Source organism: Temnothorax curvispinosus, unplaced genomic scaffold (genome assembly GCF_003070985.1).
Source record: "Temnothorax curvispinosus isolate PA1 unplaced genomic scaffold, ASM307098v1 QBEX01002427.1, whole genome shotgun sequence".
Lineage (NCBI taxonomy): Eukaryota > Metazoa > Arthropoda > Insecta > Hymenoptera > Formicidae > Temnothorax > Temnothorax curvispinosus.
In genome coordinates this window covers 66070-73411 of record NW_020212207.1, presented here as the reverse complement: position 1 = coordinate 73411, position 7342 = coordinate 66070, and the positions used below count along the sequence as shown (strand labels likewise).

General features: G+C 38.5%; 1 protein-coding gene across 6 annotated transcripts in view; it reads left to right on the top strand.

Annotated features, from left to right (window-relative positions):
* The window catches only part of LOC112451630 (dopamine D2-like receptor), a 207921-nt gene that overhangs the window by 154387 nt on the left and 46192 nt on the right, over positions 1–7342 (top strand). The gene's annotated exons all lie outside the window — the stretch shown is intronic.

Below are 7342 nucleotides of genomic sequence, written 5' to 3'. Positions count from 1 at the left end.
CTGTGTTTCGATCTACACAGAGATTTCTCCGCAATCTTTCTAAATTTAAGCGTTAAATCCGGTTAAATCATTAGCGATTTTAATGTTCTTGATGCTATTTTCTTGCCATTTCTCTCTTTCGCATTTGCGAATATTATAATGAAGGGCTCGCCTTGCAACAAGCGAATCCCACGTGCGAACCCGAATTGGACCACTTTGCGGTCATGGCCGTTCATAGTAACGCCAGTGCCAGTGCCATTATCAGGGATTGCATAATTCGAGAAATCGGACGATCATTATTTCGACCGATATTTTGATTGAGCGCCCTTAGGTAAAGGATTTGCATTCGCTTCGCATTACGACAATGAATTATGTTGGATTCTCCGACGTAATTGAATTTATATAGAACCACTTGCGTATAATAATGCCACATAATTTCGTTACTAGATCACATTTTTTAGCAACGCTCTTATTTTCAATCTATATAATTGATCTATTTTAATTTTCCAATTGTTATGCCCCTTTCTGCTTTCTAGCTCTTCTCTCTCTCTCTCTCTCTCTTTCTTTTTAATATAATCCCCCTTATAATTATACTAATTATGTAAACGCTACATACGCGGTATTTTCGTCCATGACTTATAATCTTTTGACCTATCGTTATATTAAGAATATTCCGATTGCTCGTTAAAAGTTTAATATTCGTGACTTGTAGTTACGCCAACTGCTTGATCGATTGCCGCATAATGGTATAAATCGGTTGTTATTGCGCAATACATCAACAAAATCAGCATCTTAAATACAACTTTCTCAGATCTTAGTGCGCTCATCACGCGTTCGTCGAAAGCTCCTCCGAGATTTTCGCGAAAACAAATAACAAACATGCAGAAATATCTGTTATCGAGCAATATTTAACAAAGAACGGATTTTTCAAATTAACGAGACCAATTTTCACGAGAATAAAAAACGAAAATAAACGAGCACGTTGAGATAGAGCGGTATATCAGCCGATTTGCTGAAAAACTACTTTATTACACCCCGGGCGCGTGCTCGCGATATGTGTCGGTATTTCGTATATGAGCACAGATTGAATATCGTATCAAATATCGCGTAATTCTAACGGCGTTCATGATCAACGACTTTCGACGGAGAAGCCGAGGCTACAATGTCGCGATGAGCTCAGCCAAATGACGAGTAATCAGCGTTTAACTTCGTTCAGCACGTACATACAGGTAGAGACGGTATTCTCGGTCTATATCGAGTAATTTGGCTCAAGTACAATTTCGTTGCCGTAACTACCGCGAACCGTATATATTACGGCGCGAAAGCGATCCGGTTCTCTGCCGCAAATTTAATCCGAGATTTATGCTACCCTGTTGTGAGGGAATAAAGCTTTTTATCGTATGACCGTATTTTTATTATTCGTAACCAGACGCGCTCGGCAGAGTGATAAAATGCGCCCGTTTCACGGCGCTTCTTTTGCGTATCTCTCTCGAAAATAGTTCCCCGACGGATACTTTTCGCTTAGAGTTACTGACGGCGGATACGTATTACGTCAGATAACATTGAGCTCCATTAAGATTTGCCCGCAGTGTGCATACAGGATATATTATAAAGATAAATATAAAACACAGTAACAAGAAGAGAAGTTCGCTATACTCGGAAATAAAAAATGCTGATAAGAACTTCAGCACTATTTGTACATGTATTAGGACTTTGAAATATTCAACACGTAAAAATTAATTGATATGGAGAATTAATATCTTCGACTTTTTGATATTTTTGTGAGAAACGACGATAAAAATCGGTACATTATTGGGAAATAATTATTTGCATGCAGAAATAACAAAGAACTTTGTAGATATATTTATAATATGCATCATAGTGGAAGAATACGAATTTATGGTAATAGTTTGCAAGGCAAATATTGAAAATAGCAAGCGATGCGCTTTAAAAGAAAGCATTTATAAAAATAAGCAGATTCTGACCGCATTGATGCGGATACTTCCATAAATTTTCTTCGGCCGTAATTAGCGCGGATAATGAAATTTGATTGGACTGTTTTCCGCAAACACCGTAATAAATGACTTTGTTATCTTCTTTCGCAACGTCGACATAATTACGTCTTTCACGCGTGCTGACTTTAATAAAGTTTTATATTTTTCGATCAGTTTTATTAATGTACAGATTATTTCAGTTTCAAGGAGAGAGATTGATTTTCTTCTGCTGAAATGCGTTTTGCTTTTCACCCGATCTCCGAATTAATTAAAAGATAAATTTATCGTCTTTGAAACTATGACAATTGTTTGGCTTAATTCAAGTTATCCAGTTATATTTTTGAGATGTCATATGGAAATCGAGCATTATTGCAAAATAAATTTATGTAATTCATTGCAAATAAATTTAATTTAGTTTTCTTTCTTCTTTTTATTGGGGTCTCAATGATATGTAGACTTAATAACTTTTCCTTAGAATATCTTGTTGCCACTTCATATTAATGCTACCGTACAAAGTATGTAAATTTATCCAGCGTTATCATCTAATATTTCTTGATACTTTATACTACTGTTTAGTGTGGAGGAAAGAGCTCAAAATTCCAAAATTTTATTTAAAAAACATTCACGGTAACGTTAGGTGGACAAGTATGAATATTTATTTACGTGATCTTTTTTGTGGTGCATATTCATTGAATTTATTTATAGGATTGTATTTATTTGTCAAATAAATATTCACTTCAATTTTGTGTTTTCGTAAAAAATACCACGTAATATCTCAAATGCATTTTGCGTATTTTGCAAGCATTTGTCTGTTGATGAAATTTAATCAAAAGCCGAGCGAGAGAGAAAGAGAGAGCACGGCGAAAGTTTGAACATTTCCGACCACTGATTCGTCGATTGCTGATCCACGGGCTTGAACTTTTCAACTGCCGACCGTGAGAACTTACGCAACTTCTGCGATTTGCGGAATCGAATTAACGTTAAACAGAATTTCGCAGTGCGTCAAATCTCGAAATGGTTTCGCGACGGGTTTTGGTTTGGCTGTAAGTTCCAAGTTGCCGCCGGCTGTTAATTATCGTACGAGTACAAGAAACCGCAGAGTCTTGCTCTCTCTCCTCCCTAGTGTAATGCACCGCACCGCTTCGGGGATGCATATGCAGAAACGTGCGTGCGTATTGCGAATTCACGCGGGGGGGACAAAACGGACGAACGGGAATCCCTGTGGGTGGCATAACAGGCTTTTGTTGACGATAGCGGCGGGCGGGGATTACAAATCCTCTTTGCACCAGACATGATTTCATAAGTAACTCATAGTATATAGCTGCATGGTAGTAATCTGCGCGCTAACATTATTCGCCGCCGTGTATATCGTGGAATACGTAATACCGTGGTCCGCTATGTCAATTAGCTACTTTGATCCTTTGAGCTCCGACGTGTGTGTTAAAAGTGACGCGATTGACGTTACCGCGATTAATAGTCTCTCGGATATCCCGCAAAATTGCTGCAGTACAGAAATGTCGCTTTATATAAGAATCATTTAAATAATAATGATTATCTACGTTTAGATTTTTAGATTTTCGTGTGTTAAAAATTTTGCAATTTATACTTGGAAAGAGTGTCTCAATATAATTACAATTGTCACGATTTGTTTAGAGAAAATGCTGAATGTATAAATAAATTTCTTTCTGCTTAAGCGATAGAAATTTATTTAAAGCAAATATAGCTGTTTAATCATTATTATTAAAAGTGTTCTATTGGAAGTATTATTTTATGAAATATCTAGATAATACAATTGTCTTGTCAGACAAATATGCTGTACAAACCATATCATTCTTTCTTAGAATCTTTACAAGCCACTCTCCGCAATAGCTATTACGTTTGGTTTACTCGGTTCACCCCGTTTACTTCGTCATACTTAAAAATTAATCGTCGACAAACGATTACACCGTTGCTTGCTCTGTTACGAAGTATCTATAGAAGTTCGGGCAAAGTGCAAAAGCGTGCTGGAAATAATCTCAAACTCTTTCTCTTCTTTACTTATCGCGCTGCGTTGTACACTGTGACGCGAATTTTTTGCAGTTACGCGAGTAGTTCGTCGCTGATGGCTAATGTCTATCAGTATTGCGCAGCTGAGGCTCAAACTTGTCTGTAAGAAAGGTAAAATCAATCGATTCCGCGCACGTGTACGTCCCGGGGGAGAGCGCAAACCGATATCCAGGAGATGCCTGCCGGGGCTCTCTTGAGCGAATTGACCACTCCGTTGGATCGCTTGGGGACCAGGTGAGAAAAGGTCAAGAAATCGGTGGGCTACTTCCGCGAAAACCTCGAAGCGACGATATAGCGGTGAATTTCTAATACAGCGAAAGACCTTGGCGCATCGAATAACAATATTCTTCTTTTATTTAACAAAAGATATATGGGAATCGAGAATTTGGGACACTCTCATTAAAGAAGTATTATATTGTTTATGTAGTGTCGCTGAAACTGTCTCTGAGACTTTTGCGATTTATTTTTATATACTTTGTTCTACATCGGACTGTAATTTAAAATATTGCTGTAGTAGTGCAATTACAGTAATGCTATTAAAATTAATATTAATACGATAGCGCCAGTTGTTGCGATTAACACACGTATGTAATTATCTGTACACTGAGAAAAAAATGTTCTGGATTTTAATAAATATTAGTTTGCATACAACTGTGACTCTCCATTTACTAAAAATTTTTCCTTTTATTAGTCCTATATGTGTATTTACTGAGAAAAAAATATATTAATAAAAAAGGAAAATTTTCTTCATTTCAATAAATGGAGTCACAGTTGTAATGTAAACTAATATTTACTAAAATCTAGAACATTTTTTTCTTAGTATACTGTTTTCTTAATACTATTTTACAACGTCGACACAATATTTTAATAGCTTTATTTACACGGATTTAGTTTTTCCGTAATAACAATTGAGATATTACATGTTACGTGCGTGGCACATAAGTTTTAATCTCTTTATTTACAGAGATAATATCTAAGTGTCGCTGAGATAAAATTTTTATATCGCATTGCGCATTACATTAAATCGTAATTTAAAACCCATGAAGCATTGACGGGGATTAATTCTGAAAATGTTTCGTGTCCTATTACGTGTAATACGGTACAGTTTGTAGCAATCTCAAAGATTCAACGAGGCCGCCAGAGACTTTCTGCGATTTTAAGCCGAAGGTGAGAGAAATCTGTGACGTATTTATATCCGCTGGAGAAATCGAACGGTTCGCGCGGATAGGGTTGTTAGACTTCTCACCTCCGCTCGAAAGGGAATACTAGGTAGGTACTAGTACTGGCTAGAAACGCGCGAGAAAAATTTTCCTCATTCGCCTGGCGCATCGCAGTTGCGCGCGTAATGTTCCACCGGGAACGCGAAGCTTTCGCCAATTCGAGCCACAATCCCGCTCTTGCAGATCCATTTTGTCGTGTCGTATAAGCCGGGACGGAAAGACGTACTCTCCTTCTCTCTCTCTCTCTCTCTCTCTCTCTCTTACTCCAGCTCTGTCTATTTCTCTCATCGATTTATCCCGCAAATATGAGTCCCGGTACACCTGGTCAGTCCCGATATCAGCATCGGGAGCCAATCCGCACGTTGACTCACGAGCTGGTCGGCGGGCGATACAGCGGATCTCCGTCCGAGTATTCGAACGGGATGAGAGATATGCGTCGTGTAATACGCACGTTCAAGGAGAGCAATACCTACCTACCTACCTATCTACGCCCGACCAATTTGCGAGTCAAATGGAATTGGCCACCGTCCGGAGTCCGGCGGGTTTGTTTGCCGGACGTTGAACGTGACTGTTCCGTGGACCTGGGACGACAGCAATATATATAACATCGGAGAGGATTAAAGCCCATTAGACACGTACGTAGTCAGTAGCGCTGGTCACCCTGTTGCCTGCATAAATGTCGAGCGAAGTCGTTCCACGGTAATAAAGCCAACGACGTAAATGGATAACGGACACCAGATAATGGATCGTTATCTCTCGCGGATATGATCGACCCGGTTCAAATTCCCCCTCTATGGTCGAATTTTTTAATCAATTAACAACGTATTCGTATTAAGAAGCACGCAGGAAGCTTTTTATAAGTAATCGACATTAAAATGTCATAGCGCGATATTGCAGCAAAATACAAGGCTTTTTAGAGGGCTGACAAACATTCAACGGTAACATTTTTTTTTCTCTACAGTATTCTCGTGGTGTATTTGATTGTTAAATACATGATAGATCGCGACACTTCTTTTTTGTCCTATTTATCGATAAACATAGAGTGACATTTATTGATATTGATACAGTGACAAGGGAGAAAATAAATTCCATATGCGTCATTCGTTTTTATCTCGCAGAATGCATTCCTGAGTGCGGGGAAAAAGTTGATTAAAGTACTCGATGCGACAAGAATTGATTAGATAGAAGATGCACAAAAATGAATATAAAAATACCTGCGCGCGCTTCGGGGGTTTACGATATTTTCGCTCCGAAGGGTACACGCACAGAAAAAAAAATCTGGTTCGTTCATTTTCCACCAGAAAATACTGGTTGAATCCACCAGAATCTGGTTGAATTAACAGGAATTCTGGTTGCATTAATTGAAATGTCTAGTTGCATTAATTGGAAAAATCTGATTCGTTCATTTTTCACCAGACGTCCAATTAATTCAACCAGATTTTTTTTTCTGTGCGCAAATTTAATTAAACAGACAATGCGCGATCAACGAGGTACGTTAATTAAATCGCCCGCGGTAAATCCTAGTGCTGCATCTATGTTTAAACATTTATGATGTTTATCGTGTGCTATCATGATCGAGGCAAGCGTCTCGTTTAACATACCATTTTTCGGGTAGCAACCCGCGACTTTCAGCATTCAGTAACCGTTCGATTATGTTCTGCGTCTCCGCGTCTCCCTGTCCCTTAACTCGTCGCTCTATTTCCGTTATGAGGAAACAGAGCCACTTTTCTTGCCGCGGCAAATCCCACGACGGGCAAATGAATTATCCGACCCGATCGATCCTGAAAACCGAGAGAGGAGTAACCGCGCTCACGTTTTTTGCTAACACGTACTTCGTTCATGACCCACTGAATGAGTCTTCGAGAAATCGCTATTTTTTTGCTTTTTCACTCGACAGAGTTTCTCCTAAATAAAACGCTTACGTTAACAACAATTCGGGAAATTGCAAATCATTCAAAAAGTTTCCTGAAATACGATAGTTCTATACACGCCGCGTATCTATCGTTTTTCTTTGCAGACATGCCAAAGTGGAGTTAATGTGTTTACTAAGATTTACTGTTGCGAAGGAAAACAATTATTTTTACACATGGTATGCCATGATTT